The 13,082-nt window shown below is 46.0% G+C and overlaps 1 protein-coding gene across 13 annotated transcripts in view; it reads left to right on the top strand.

Moving 5' to 3' along the window:
- The first annotated feature begins 7,703 nt into the window (after positions 1-7,703).
- MACROH2A1 (macroH2A.1 histone) overlaps positions 7,704-13,082 on the top strand; it is a 74,266-nt gene continuing 68,887 nt past the window's right edge. For 4 of the 13 annotated variants that reach the window (XM_037015880.2, XM_037015878.2, XM_037015888.2 and 1 more), the window contains exon 1: positions 7,710-7,892. The gene's annotated coding sequence lies outside the window, so the exon portion shown is untranslated. Of the gene's footprint in view, positions 7,893-8,213; positions 8,386-13,082 lie in introns of those variants that run through there. The other 9 variants (XM_037015879.2, XM_037015877.2, XM_037015883.2 and 6 more) reach the window with 6 other exon arrangements.

Raw genomic sequence — 13,082 nt, 5'->3', positions numbered from 1 at the left:
CTGCCTTCATTGTTTTCTAGTTTATCCTTCCTGTGTTCCTACTTGTAGAGATAGAGATGTTTTCTTATTTCCCCTTCCTTCTTACAGAAAATGTAGCATACCATACATGCTCATTTTCACTTAGCTTTTTTTACTTAACAGTACCTCCTGGAAATCACTCCTTAATTAGTTCATAGAGATCTTCATTTGTTTTTACAGCATATTGTATTTATTTTGTATATGTATCATAGTTTATTCAATCAATCTCTTATGCTTGGATATTTAAGAATTTGCCAATATTTTTCAATTACAAATAATGAAGCAGGGAATATTCTTGTGGGTATATATTTTTACAGCACTGGGGTGCATGTTCAGGGCAAATTCTAAAAGTAGAATAGCTTGGTTAAGGGTAAACGTAGAGAAAGTTTTGCTAAATATTGTGAAATTTCTCACCACAGAGCTGTAGTTGTTTATACTCCTACAAGTAACATATGAGAGCCTGTTTCTTATAGGTCTGCCAACAGAGTGTAGTTTCAAGCTTTTGAATTTTTGCTAGTCTGATAAGTGAGAAATGATATCTAGCTGCAGTTTTATTTGCACTTTTCTTAGTGAGTGAAGTTGAACATCTTCTCAATGGTGCTTAAACCACCATTTTAATCTTTTTGTTCATTGTTCATATCTTTTGAGCTTTTTAAATAATGTTTTTAGTCTTTCCCCTTCAATTGTAATTTTCCACCTCAATATGTATGACTGCCATGGACAGAATTATGTCCTTTCCCCTGAAAATTCATACTGAAGCTCTAATCCCCAATACAGCTGTATCTGGTGATAGGGTCTTTAGGAGGTAATTAAGACTAAATTAACTCATAAGGATGGGGCCTCAATCCAATAGGATTAGTGCCCTTATAAGAAGAAACACCAGTCAGCCATCTCTCTCCCCACTCTCTCTTCTCTTTCCCCCTTTACATATGCAGAGAGGCGAGGTCACATGAGGACAAGTGGCTGTGTGCATGGGAAGAGAGCTTTCATCAGAAAGTGAACTGTACCAGAACCTTGATCTTGGACTTAACAGCCTCTAGAACTGTGAGGAAATTCTACTGTTCAAGCCACTTAGTGTAAGGTGTTTTGTTAGGGCAGCCAGATCAGATTAAGAGAGAAAATACTTTTTATCTGTGTTATATTTTACCAGTATTTTCTTCCAGTTGGTCGTCTTTTGACTTTCTTACGGTTCATTTTTTTCTATGCAAAATTTTTGTTTTGTTTTTAATGTACTTAACGGAGGAGTATCACAATAACCTTTTCAGATTACTGTAGATATTGTTTACTGATTCTACACCCAAATTCAACAAGTGGTAGTTACTTAAAGGTTAGCAGTTACGCAGAATATTAAAGCAGATCACCAATTCCTCAAACTCTGTGACATTACAACATTGGTTTGTCTTGTACTTTGGATTTTTAAAACCTATCTGTGATTCTGCAGCATCATACATTAGTCATATCGGTTCACTAAGTTATACTATCGCATAACAATAAGATATGTAAGATCTTTCCAAATGCTGACAGATCTGATTATACAACATCAAAAAATCATATTTGTTAATAACATCACCAATCTCATCAGGAGAGTTTTAAGCAAATGGAAGCTTTCAAGCTCATGGTGGTAGATAAACGCTTTAAAAAATTTTTCAATCTGCTTCATTGAGGACATGTTTAATTCCTAAGTGAAACTAGCTTTTGTTATGTGTTTAAGTTGGGAGTGAGTGGGTGGAAAGTGCAGGAGTGGGGGGTAAAGAATCCCACAGCTGCTAGCAGTTTGTGGCCACTGCCTTGATTAATGCTGAGGCACCAACAGCTTTGCCCACAGTGTGTGTGTATCATCAATGCTAATGTCAACACAGTGAAAAAGGAAAATAAGGCCTTAGTATTTTTTAAATTTTTATAACGTATCATTGATATACATTCTTATGAAGGTTTCACATGAAAAACATTGTGGTTACTACATTCACCCATATTATCAAGTCCCCCTGCCATACCCCACTGAAGTCACTGTCCATCAGTATAGTAAGATGAAAGTAGTTTTGACCTGCAGACCCTATTAAAGGGTCTCAGGGACTCCACGGACCACATTTTGAGTACCGCTGCTCCACAGGTAGCCTAAATCCTTCAAACTGTATTTTCTATCCACCTCTAATCTCAGGGAAAAAATATTTAAAGCTAGAGATATCCTCTAGGTGTGGAAAGAGGTAATACAGCCCTGCCTCCTTCCGACCCACACTCAAGGATGGATTTCTTGGCCCCTTTGCTATTCTTCCTGAAGGGTAAATATTCACCTGTACTTCTCTGAGAAAGGGGATTAGCTGCTAAAAGACAGGAGGGGGTGGGGATTGTGGAAAACAAGGAATACCGTCAGATGTTGCCGCCAACAGCAGATCAAAGGGAATTTATCGCTGAAGTAATCAAGTGAGGAAGAAAGGCTCCAACCGCAGGGATGACGAAGGCATCTGCTCCGTGGAAGAGAGGACATCTGTTTGTGGGGGCAGAGGATGGTGGGGAGCAGCTTCCCAGAGGCCCCCTCCCGCACGCACACACTCTCCTTGGCTTGGTGTGTGTCGATCAAAAGCTTAAGAATTAACTAGAGACCCACTCCCTGCCCTTCCACAAACACAATCAAGCTAAACTGAGGGAAAAGGCGACACCCCACTGCCTGACTCGCACCGCAGATCATCAAAGGTCTTGGCGACCCCTCAGGGTGGGGCGAAGAGGTGCTGGGGAATGCAGGAATGTTCTGGCGCCCGCTGGCCAGCGACTTCTCCGGAGGGCCATTTGGCTACCTGTGTTAAAGCTTTTAACTGTAGATCTTTGACCCAGCAGTTCCAGTTCCAAGAACTTATCCTGAACAGTCTGATGTGCACAAAGATGTATCTCAAAGGGCGTTCAGCAGGTCTTTATAATAGAATTAGAAATGGCTTGAAAGAGAACAATAAGGAACTGGTTAAATAAACGACAGTACAGCCCAAGATATCTGGAACAGTGGTTTGAAAAATGGAGTCTGCAGATCCCTGAAGGTCACTGAGACCCTTTCCAGGGTTCCACAAGTTCAAAAGTTTTATAATAATGCTAAGACATTAATCAGCTTTTTCACTCTCTTGATCTTTGCAGCAAAGTTGCAAAAACAATAGTGGGTAAAATGGCAAATGACTTAGCACAGATCAGCAAGGGCACCGAACTGTCCTGGCAATAATTTTATTCTTTATTGTGAAGCACTCGCAGACAAAAAAAAAAACAAAACCAAAAACCAGTTTCACTTAAGAATCTCCTTAATGAAGAGGTAAAAAGCATTATTTTTATTGAATCTGGACCCCTCAGGGCACATGTCTAAATACTCAATGTGGTCAAAGGCAAAGTTTAAGTAAAGCACCTCGGCCACAATACACTAGAACAAATACCAGGAAAAGCATTTGTGTGATTGCATTGTGAGCTAGACTAGCTGTCTTCTTCACGGAGCACGTTTTACTTGAAACAATGACTGATCACAGGACTTCCTTAATACTTTCATGGGCTCTGGGCACTTTTGCCCTGAGGGGCCCCTTTCTCTATAAAAATACATGAAAATTATATTTGATGACTAAATATGACAAATATGTCAACATTATATATGAACATATTTTCTTCTACAAAATTAATCTTCATCTCTTTTTTTTTCTGATTTTAAAAGAAATTAAAACTTTTCGTGAACCTGTAAATCTTGTGGCCTCAGCAACATCCCTAATGGAAAAGCTGACTGACAGCTGTGAGTGCAGATGTGGGCATGTGCAGGGCTGGTTTCTGCAAGAGGCACAGTTTTAATGTATAATAGTAATATATTTGTCTTTATATGAAAGTGGCTTTTTTTTTATGAAGCAAAGAGGCAAAATGCCTAAGGCCCACAAAATTCATAAGGCAGCTCTGTGTATGTGGTAGACATTTTCTTAAAAATGAATGAAATGAACCTGTCTCTTCAAGGAAAATAACTTGACATTTTATCACCAATGATAAATTTGAACTTTCAAGCACAAATTACCATTTGGGGAAACTTGTATCTTGTTACCATGAGCTTGACAACTTCCCAATACTTAAAAATCTTCTCATGATACCAGTGGTATATTAAGGAATGTCACTTTATGATACTGTCCATTGAAAGCTCTTCATATTTGAAAGTTTGGAAGATCTGTATAACTCAGTGAACCACTAGTTTCCAAATGACCAATGTATATGATTTTATAAATCATGCATGGCTAAGAGATCCATTCGAGATATAATATAGATTAGTGGAGTTTTATATTACTAAGCTCAAAAGTTTATGGATTGGTTCCAGATTCTACATTGCAATTAACTTTAAGAAACTATTCATTCTTAAATTTTGGTGTAGTATCAAAGAATAAAATCTGAAATTGTCTACAAAGTCTATTAAATATGCAAAATTATAAAATGATGCCACTCTTCCCAGTAAATTTGTTTTTTGGAGAATATACAAATACGTTATTTATGATAACAGGTAACTTCTTTTCATGTCAACATTTTAAAACATAAATAAATTAATAAACATTTTTAAATGTTCTGTTTTGATTACTAACAGGCAAATACTGATAGATATAACCACATTAACAAAGCTCTTTGAGTTCTTCAATTTTTAAGTGGATAAAGGAGTTTTGAATTCAAACAGTTTGAGAACTGTTGTTGTAAAGTAACTATCTGGTAAAATGTTCACAAAGGCTCATTAAATTTCAAATGCAGGTGATAACCACTTACATGCAGTAGGAACCCAAATATATTTAATATTAAGTAGTATGGACACTACTTTCATAGTGGTATATTTAGGGTGATTTTTATTTTTTGCACTTTTTAAGTTTCCAAGTTTTACATGGTGAACATATATTTATTTTGCAATTGGGAAAAAGAAAAGCTGGTGATACCCTCTGAGCCAGATTGAAGGAAGGAGCAGGTCACTGAGGAGGGGGAAGAACAACAGGGCACACAAAATAATGGAGGAGAGAGAGAGGCAGTGCCTTATGGAGAGAGGTGGGGACAGGACCTCTGTCTCCACAGCTCCAGGGGACAATATTCCCAGTGAGTGCTATGAGAATGGCACCCTGCAGAGGGGCACTGGGGGTGAGGATGGCACCAGTATCAGCTCTTGGGAGAGTATAGACTCTAACCCAAGAACACTATGACTGAGTAGGGAAAAAAATTTGTTTTTTGGAGAATATATTGGGAGACATGGGGAAGATGGATGCTGGGCATAGAGGAAACCAAGCCCCCACAGGGACTCCCTCCAGGCCTGAATCATGAAAGCTCAGGTCCCAGACAAAGATGAAGAGCAAAAAATGACCTTTAAGAATTACCCACTAAGTCACCAAAGAAATCAGCCGAGTCAGAAATCAATGCTGGGGTGGAGGTGAGTGAGTTACTTCTAGGTCCCCTAGGGTTGCAGATTGGGATCTATTAGACAATCATCCTCTGGGGCTGGCTTTGGCCATCACTGAGGACCTGGGGTAGAAGAAGCCTCAAGTCAGCTTGTCGCCTGGGCACCAGCTGGCTGCAAAGTTTCCCCTGCTTCACACAGGCCTGGCCCTCACTGCAGCCCCAACTGTACTTACTTGCTAGAGTTTCCAGGAGTACTGCTTACATTTCAGACCAGGACCTGGACAGTGTGACAATACACCTAGAAGGTTTCTTTCCCTGGGAAAGGGACTGGCATGGGCATGGCCACAGCAGGTGCTCAGCAAGTATCAGCTGAGTGAAAAAATGAAGTCTGGCATCCTCCCAAATGGGTATGGCCTACAAAGACCTCACCTGGGGGCTGGCTCCTGCATAACTGGGGAACCTGCCCAAGGACCCAGGGGTGGACAGAGAGCAACAAGGCAGGTGGTCTCTGCACCTTCCCTGACGCCCCTCCTTAGCTTCCCTGGGGGACCCTCACGCAATCTTATTGCTTTGATTTGGGACCTGAAGAATCATCATTTCTCCAGTTTCATCTCCTGTTACTCTCCCCTTCACTCATTCCATTCCAACCTCACAGTCATTATTCCTTAAAAAAAAAAAAAAAGGAACAAAGCAGTCCTATAAATAAATAGTGTAAATGTAAGTTGTAGGATATGTTGATTTGATACATTTATATATTGCAATGACTAGCACCTGTAGAGTTACTGAACATCTCTCTTACATCACATGATTATCATTTCTTTCTTTAGTAGGAACACACTATTTCTTGACCATTTGAGAGACACTTCTGTCTCAGGGCCTTTACACTTGCTGTTCCTCTTGGTTGGAACACTCTTATCCCAGATGTCCATGTGGCTTCTTCCCTTAATTCCCTTAGGTCTTTGCTTAAATATCACCTTCTCAGGGAGGCTGTCTCCAAAATTTGAAACCCCATCCATCTAAGACTCCCTATCCCTCTTCCCTGCCTTATTTTTCTCCACAGTATTTACACCATCTTACACATCTCTTTTGTCTATTGTCTTTCTTTCCCTACTAGACTACAAACTCCAGGAGGGCAGGGATTTTTGCCTGTTCACTTCCTCTGTTCTCTGCTTCATCTTCATCACCCAAACTGGTGCATGGCACAAAGTATGACCTTGGTACTTCATTGAATTAATGAAAGGCCATTAATGAATGGCCTGTATTGGATACTGCTTTACTAACTTTTAAAGTAAGTGTAAAACACCATAGTGAGGGGAGGTTACCGCAGCAGCTGCTATAGGACTAGAAGGGGTCTTTGATTATTTCGTTGATCTCCCCCCACCATTTCTAGCAGTGGTACACTAAACCTCCCAGTCAACTGTGCCGGGTGTGTATTGTTATCTAAATTCGGTTCACAGCTGGGTGCTAAGGTGGCTTGGCCCTACGTACTTTGGCTGGGGGAGGGGAGGGAACTAGAGGGAACGCCTCTATTTAAGTACCCTGCATGGGGCACTAACGCCTTCGGGGGAGAGACCAATTTAGGAATACATTGATGGGCTTTGCAGCAGTTACTTCTCTTTCTGCTCATCTGCATTTCAAAACCGTGTGATGTTAAAGAATCACTGTTTACATTGGTAAATCCCAACTTGGGTCCAATTGTGAACGTTTGCTGAATCCAAGTAACTAACCGCTTCCATGTGCAAAGCAGGACCAGACTTCTGGGGGTCACTATGAAGAGCCCCAGGAGAGCCGGATATGCAGATGAGGTTTTGATGGGGGCTTCTATGGAAAAACAGCGAGAGTTTCTGAGGTGCGAGGGAGGTTTGCAGTGGTTGGGGAGGCTTTTAGTGCTTGATGATAACTGCAATTGTGCCTCCCTTCCTGGACTAATGGGAAGGCTTTTGGGACAAGTCAGCGAAAAGTCCGTGCTTAGGGCCAGGCACATAGTAGGTGCTCAGTGTCACTCGAGACAGAGGCGGGGACGCTCTCTGGAGAAATGCCTCTGCCGGGACCGACCCTTTCCAAGGACTTAGCTCGGGGTGGGACCCTGCGTCCGGTGCCCAGCGTCCGGGCGGGGTGCCCGAGGGCAGAGCGCCAGGCCCTGGGGCCACCGTGCAGCCACGGACGGACCGACCGACGTCCCGGCGGCGGAGCGCGGAGGGCCTCCGCGCGCGCAGCCGCAGGGCTGGGGGGCAAGGCCGGGGCGCTCTGGTGGCGCGGAGGGGGTGGCCGGACGCGCGGGGACGGAATGGGATGTGACGAGCGGCGCGCTGTGCATTGTGGGAATCCCGGGGCCGCGGCGACTGGTTCTAGTTCCCTCGGCAGCGGAGCCGGGCGGAGGGGGGAGCGCGGCGCGTCGGGCGGGAAGCGAGGAGGCGGGCCGGCCAGCGGGCAGCGCGGAGAGAGCAGGCCAGCGGCCGAGAGGGCGCGGGCCGGACACCTCGCCGTGGGCGCCGCCGCCGAGCCGCCCCGTAAGTCCCGCGCGGGCTCCGGCGCTCGCTCCCCGCCGGCCGGACCCCGGCGCCGCGCTCCTCGCCCGCGGGCCCGGGGAGCGGCGGGCCTGGTGCGCACCGGGCGGCGCTCGGCGGGGTCGGGCCTCCGGGCTTGGCGCGGCGCACACCGGGGCCTCGCGCGCTCACGGCGCCCCCCCAGGCCCTGCTCGGGCCGCGCGCGGGCTTCCCTTTGGTTTTGTTCAAAAAGCAAACCCGGAAGCCAACTTCTCTGATAGCCGCGTCCGCCTGCCCGCGCCTGGGCGCTTTTCTGCGAAGGAAACGCGCCTGCCCTCCCCCGGCGGCCCTTCCCGGAGCGGGAGGACCGCGCCGGAGGCCGTTGGAGGGTTCGCGGCGCTGGCCGACCCGCCTGGGCCTGGACGCCCGGGAGCTGCCGTGCGCGGAGTTGTACTTGGTGGGGCGCCCGTCCGCCGGCGAGTTGTCGGCCCCGGCACAAGTGGGGCCCGAAACCCAGGTGGCTGTGGTGGGGCGTCCAGCAGGGTATCTGCTGGGGGCGGGGGGCGGACTGGGGGACCCTCGCGGGACCGGAGCCAGGCAGGGGCGAGGAGCGGCATGTCGATGGACTGGCTGGAGAGAGGCCTCGGGAACCCCCGCTGCTCGCGCTCGTCTCCTGATCGGCCTTTTGTTTGCTTTGTGGTTGGCAGGTTTTTTTTTTAGGTAACTCCAGACGGCTGTTAGGCTCCCTGGGTGGAGAAGGCCAAGAGGGAAGAGACTCGCCGGGGGTGGGTGGCGTGGGGAGGTGAGTGCGCTGGGTGCTGCCGGTCCTGTCACCTGACAACAGGTGTGCGCGATGGCGCCCCCCACCTCCACTCCTGTAGGGACCACTGATCACTCAAGGATCTTGTTAGTAGATTGATTGGGAGGTTCTTTCTGATAAGGTGTTAGGGAAAATATTTCTGAGTTAGAAAGTGACAGACTGCTGTACAAACAGCTGAGACAAACTTTGAATTCAACAATTGCGATTTCCATGAAGTCCTTCTAAGAATTTAATGATACAATAAACAGCAGATAAGAATAGACAATTAGAGGGGCGCTCCTGCTACCTTCTCTTACTCTGCCACCTTTGTGGTTTGAGGTTTTACCACTGGGGGTAGGGGTGGGTGAGTGCTTTGTTCTAAGGTTCCCTGCTCCAGAGAATTTTGAACAGCTTTAGCTTTGAGTGGAAGACAGTAGTTGTAAATTATGTGGACTCCACCCACTGCAGGTCACCTTTAGGGTCCTAGTCTGCCCTCCGAAATTATTAGCTGTGAAATGGACACCTCCTGCCTGCAACTGGAATTAATACCAGTACACAACTAATCAAACTTGCAGTGGCAGCTTGGTCTAGCACAAGAGGCTCTCCAATGAGGATAAATAGGCTTTTAAACCTTCTTTTTCTTTCTTTTCTTCCTTTTTAAAATAAAAGGACTCTCAAGATGTTAAATTCTTCCCCATCCCTCCCGACCTGGTTTTAGGAGAGTGGGAAATCTCCCCAGTCTGTTATTTTGTTTTCATCTGTTGCCATTGTTAATGTTGATCCTAGATAAAGGCATTAAGGAGGAGAGAAGGGGTTAAAGTAAGTCAAAATTCTTTGAGGCAAGGTGTTTAGGATGAGGAAGGGATGTTCACTTTTTTTTTTTTAACTTTTAGAGTTGTCTGGAGCATCACATGTTACACTCTAGTATGTAATGGTAAGTCACCAGCTTCGTCTATACCAAATGGGCCAGCATCAGATTTGGAGTCATTTCTTCTGGTCCTGGAGAGCCCTCAACCCTTCTCAATAGAGAGGCTTGGACTATATGTATTTGGGACCTGCCTCTATTACCTTCAGAACTAATGCTGCTCCCAGTCATTTAAAGAATATTTATTTAAATGAAAGCATAAGCTGAAAACCCCAAACTGACAAACGCCAGCAAGAGTTTGTTTGTGGTGTTCATGAGAATTGCAGCAGCCTCTAGTTCTCAAAATTTGAGTGTGTCCTTGGAACTGTGTTGGGTTTTTCAGAGCCTAGTTCTTGGCACATGGTCTAGGAAGGGGCAGGGGTGAATGGGGCCCATGCCTGTCTTGTGGGTCCTTCCCATGTTCTGTGGGTTTAGAAGTACATTGGGGCCTGACTCAGCTCTTATGAGTGAATCCATGTGAGGCAACTCTTCATTCCAAAGAATTGTGTAGCTTGTTTGCTTGGATCAAGCCTGCCAAATTGGCATCTTGCAGTCTTTCAGTGAATATTTCCTGAGAATTGACTGTGGGTCAGGCACTGGGGACAGAACCATGATCAAGAAATGCCAAGTCCTTGTCCTCAGGAAGCCGAGACTAGGAAGGGAAGACAGGCAAGGGGTCACTGTGCGATCAGGGCAGGAGGGCACAGTAGCTCCCATAGTACCCCTAGGACAGTAAGCTGAGCCAAAAACATCCCTTGCCAGGCACAGAAAGGCCAAGTAGAACTAGCTGGCCAGAGGAAGGCAGGTGGAGACAAGTGTTTGAGGCCCAGGGAGGCACATGCAGAGTCTTAGAACAATGATGATAAAGGTCGTAATGGGGAAACTGCCAGAGGCTGAGGATTGCTGGGTCCTACAGGGGAATCATGCAAAAGAGGGCCAAGCAGGCCACATCACAGAGGATCCTGACCAGAAACACATTCAGGTATTTAGACTTCACCCAAAGAGCGGTAAGAAGCCTTTGGAAGGCTCTGAAGACAGGCATGGTCAGATGCTCTTTATTCTTACTGGGAACACTTCATCTAATTAACAAATACTGAATGGCTTCTAGAGGTCAAGCCTGACCAAGGTCCTGCCCCACTGAAACTCACATTTTAACTTTTCCTTTGATGGCTTCCCATTAGTATGGCTATCTTAGAGTTTGGCACAACCTTTAAAAGGGTGAGGAGATGTGAAGGAAAGTTTCCTTGTGAAGCAGGCAGGCAGTGCCTTACTATTGAAATACAGTGCTGGTTCCTTCAGTGCAGCTCAGGAAGCACGTCATGGAGTGGGTTTGCAGAGGTGAAATTTTAATCCCAGACTAACCTCCTGTGAACTTTTTCTACTTGTGGATAACACTCATGTTTGGGTTTTGTTTGTTCTCCTGCTGCTAAAAACCTAATACATGAGGAAGATAGGTCTGCTGAAACAAAATGTGCAGTTTTAGGATTTAAAACTACTATCTCAATTTATCCTCTCCCTGTTTGCCATCCCTTGGATCACTAATAGGGTAGATTGTAAATTGTTTTAATCACCCCCCTCCCATTATGATGTGTTTTATGAATAGGGAGAGATGTTTTCCCTGATTGGCTAGAGTACCAGAGCAGACTCTGTTCTGAGCCAATCAGAGTGCAACTTGTGAACTCTAGCTCTGTGAGTGATAGTTATGTAGTATGTCCACATACCTCTGAGGACATGACAGCAGTGGCACCATTAATCATTTGGTACAACAGGAGTAAGCGGAAGAGAATGCTGTAAACAGGATTAGTGTCCCACACTTGTGAATTAAGTGTCTTAGGTTTGCCTTCATGATTGCCATTGATGAGAAGGTGACAAATGAATGTGGACACGTGGGCATTTATCCAGCTGCAGGGAGCAGATCCTCTCAGCAACAGTAACTTCAGTGCTCACAGCTCAGATTCCTCCATCCTCTGGTGCTGGAGATAGGGCTGTCTGACCAGTAGCTCCCCAGCAGTTCTAATCAATATTTTGTTCAGTATTGATATGTATGCATTCATAGCTTAGATAATAAAAGACTTCGAGATTGACCATTCCAGTGGTTTTGTGTGTCCTGATTGTTTAAGAGTTTTTCTCTGCTGCAGCTTTAACAGAGGTCAGTCTCTTACAGATCTGAGGAAAGTAAGAATCTTCCTCTGGTTTGTGTCACTGAGATGGTCTCGTGGCCAGAAGAGAGGTTGCTGGAGCCATAGAACTGTCAGGTAGCCGGAAGGCCTCTTCATGACTCCCGCCTCAGCCGTCAGGCCAGGCGCGGTGTTCCCCTCCTGGGAGTCCCCAGGGTAGCTCCACCAACTCCCTGAATTTTGAGGGCTCTGGGATCTGGGCTCCCACAGGGATTGGCCAAGAGTGTGTACATGTAGGTCCCAGAGAAGGTCCAGGACTAGTGTCCCTCTTGCTGTATCTCTGAGTCCTGTGGCCTTTGGGAGTGCTGCCGCCATCTTTGTCAAGAGAACCCCATACTCTGTAAATGCCAATTTATCAGTCACCAGCCAGCCAGCGTTTGAGAGCCTACCAGGTACCAAGCAGGGTGATGGGTTCTTGGAGCTCTAGTAGTGAGTAGAGCTAACATTCATCCCATCAGTAGGCAGTGATGATGGCGATACAGTGTAACAAGTGCTAAGGGTGGTAGGTAAGGGGGCTTGTTTACATAAATCCCACCTAGAGTGGCAGTCAGATTGAAAGGAAGTGCTGGAAACTGTGTTTGCAGAGCACTTTACAAAAGATTGAGAAGATCAATTGAATGTGTTAAAGAATGGTGGCAGGCTGAGGGACATAAGGGATTTTTAGCTGGGGTCAGGGGCCCTAGCAGGAATGTCCGCTGAGGAAACTGGAGTGATTTCAGCCTGGTGGAGCCCTGGTTGCTGGAAATAAGGAGAAATGTGCTGGGGTCATTGCAGCCTTATGTGAAAGACTGGAGCCTAGGCTTCAGGCTGCCCCGATCTAGACTATTACTGGGAGCCACAAGGCACAGCCACAGCAGGAATGCAGAGGAGGGGGCTCCTTGGTAGGTCTGCATTACCAGAGAAGATACTAGGACACTAGGTAGGATTGCCCCAGACAGAGGGTTGGAGAGAGCGTTCCAGACTGAGCAGCGAGTAGCGTGTGCCAAAGGGTGGCTGTGGGAATGGAGATGGTTTGTAATGCAGTGAGGAGCCTGTTAGGGTGCCCTGTTGGGCAGTAGTAGAAGATCTGAGAGGAGGTAGCATGTCCCTTTGCCCTCTGCACCTCTATTGCCCCTCCTAGTAGTAAAGGACTTGTCATTTTCATAGGATCTTTATTCATAGGATCTTTAAAGCCGGCTTCTAATCAGTCCTGTGCTGTGAGGATGGATCATGTTGTCCCATGTCTCAGCTGTTGAGGGACCTGCGGTCTCACTCAGGCCTGGTTCACCTCTGTACAGCACCTCTCCAGCAGTGTGCATCAGGGTAAGCATCGGGTTTCATACAAGGCTCATGTC

This window comes from Manis javanica, chromosome 14, assembly GCF_040802235.1.
Source record: "Manis javanica isolate MJ-LG chromosome 14, MJ_LKY, whole genome shotgun sequence".
Lineage (NCBI taxonomy): Eukaryota > Metazoa > Chordata > Mammalia > Pholidota > Manidae > Manis > Manis javanica.
The sequence above is the reverse complement of the archived record's forward strand: the minus strand, read 5'-3'. Positions and strand labels throughout refer to the sequence as shown.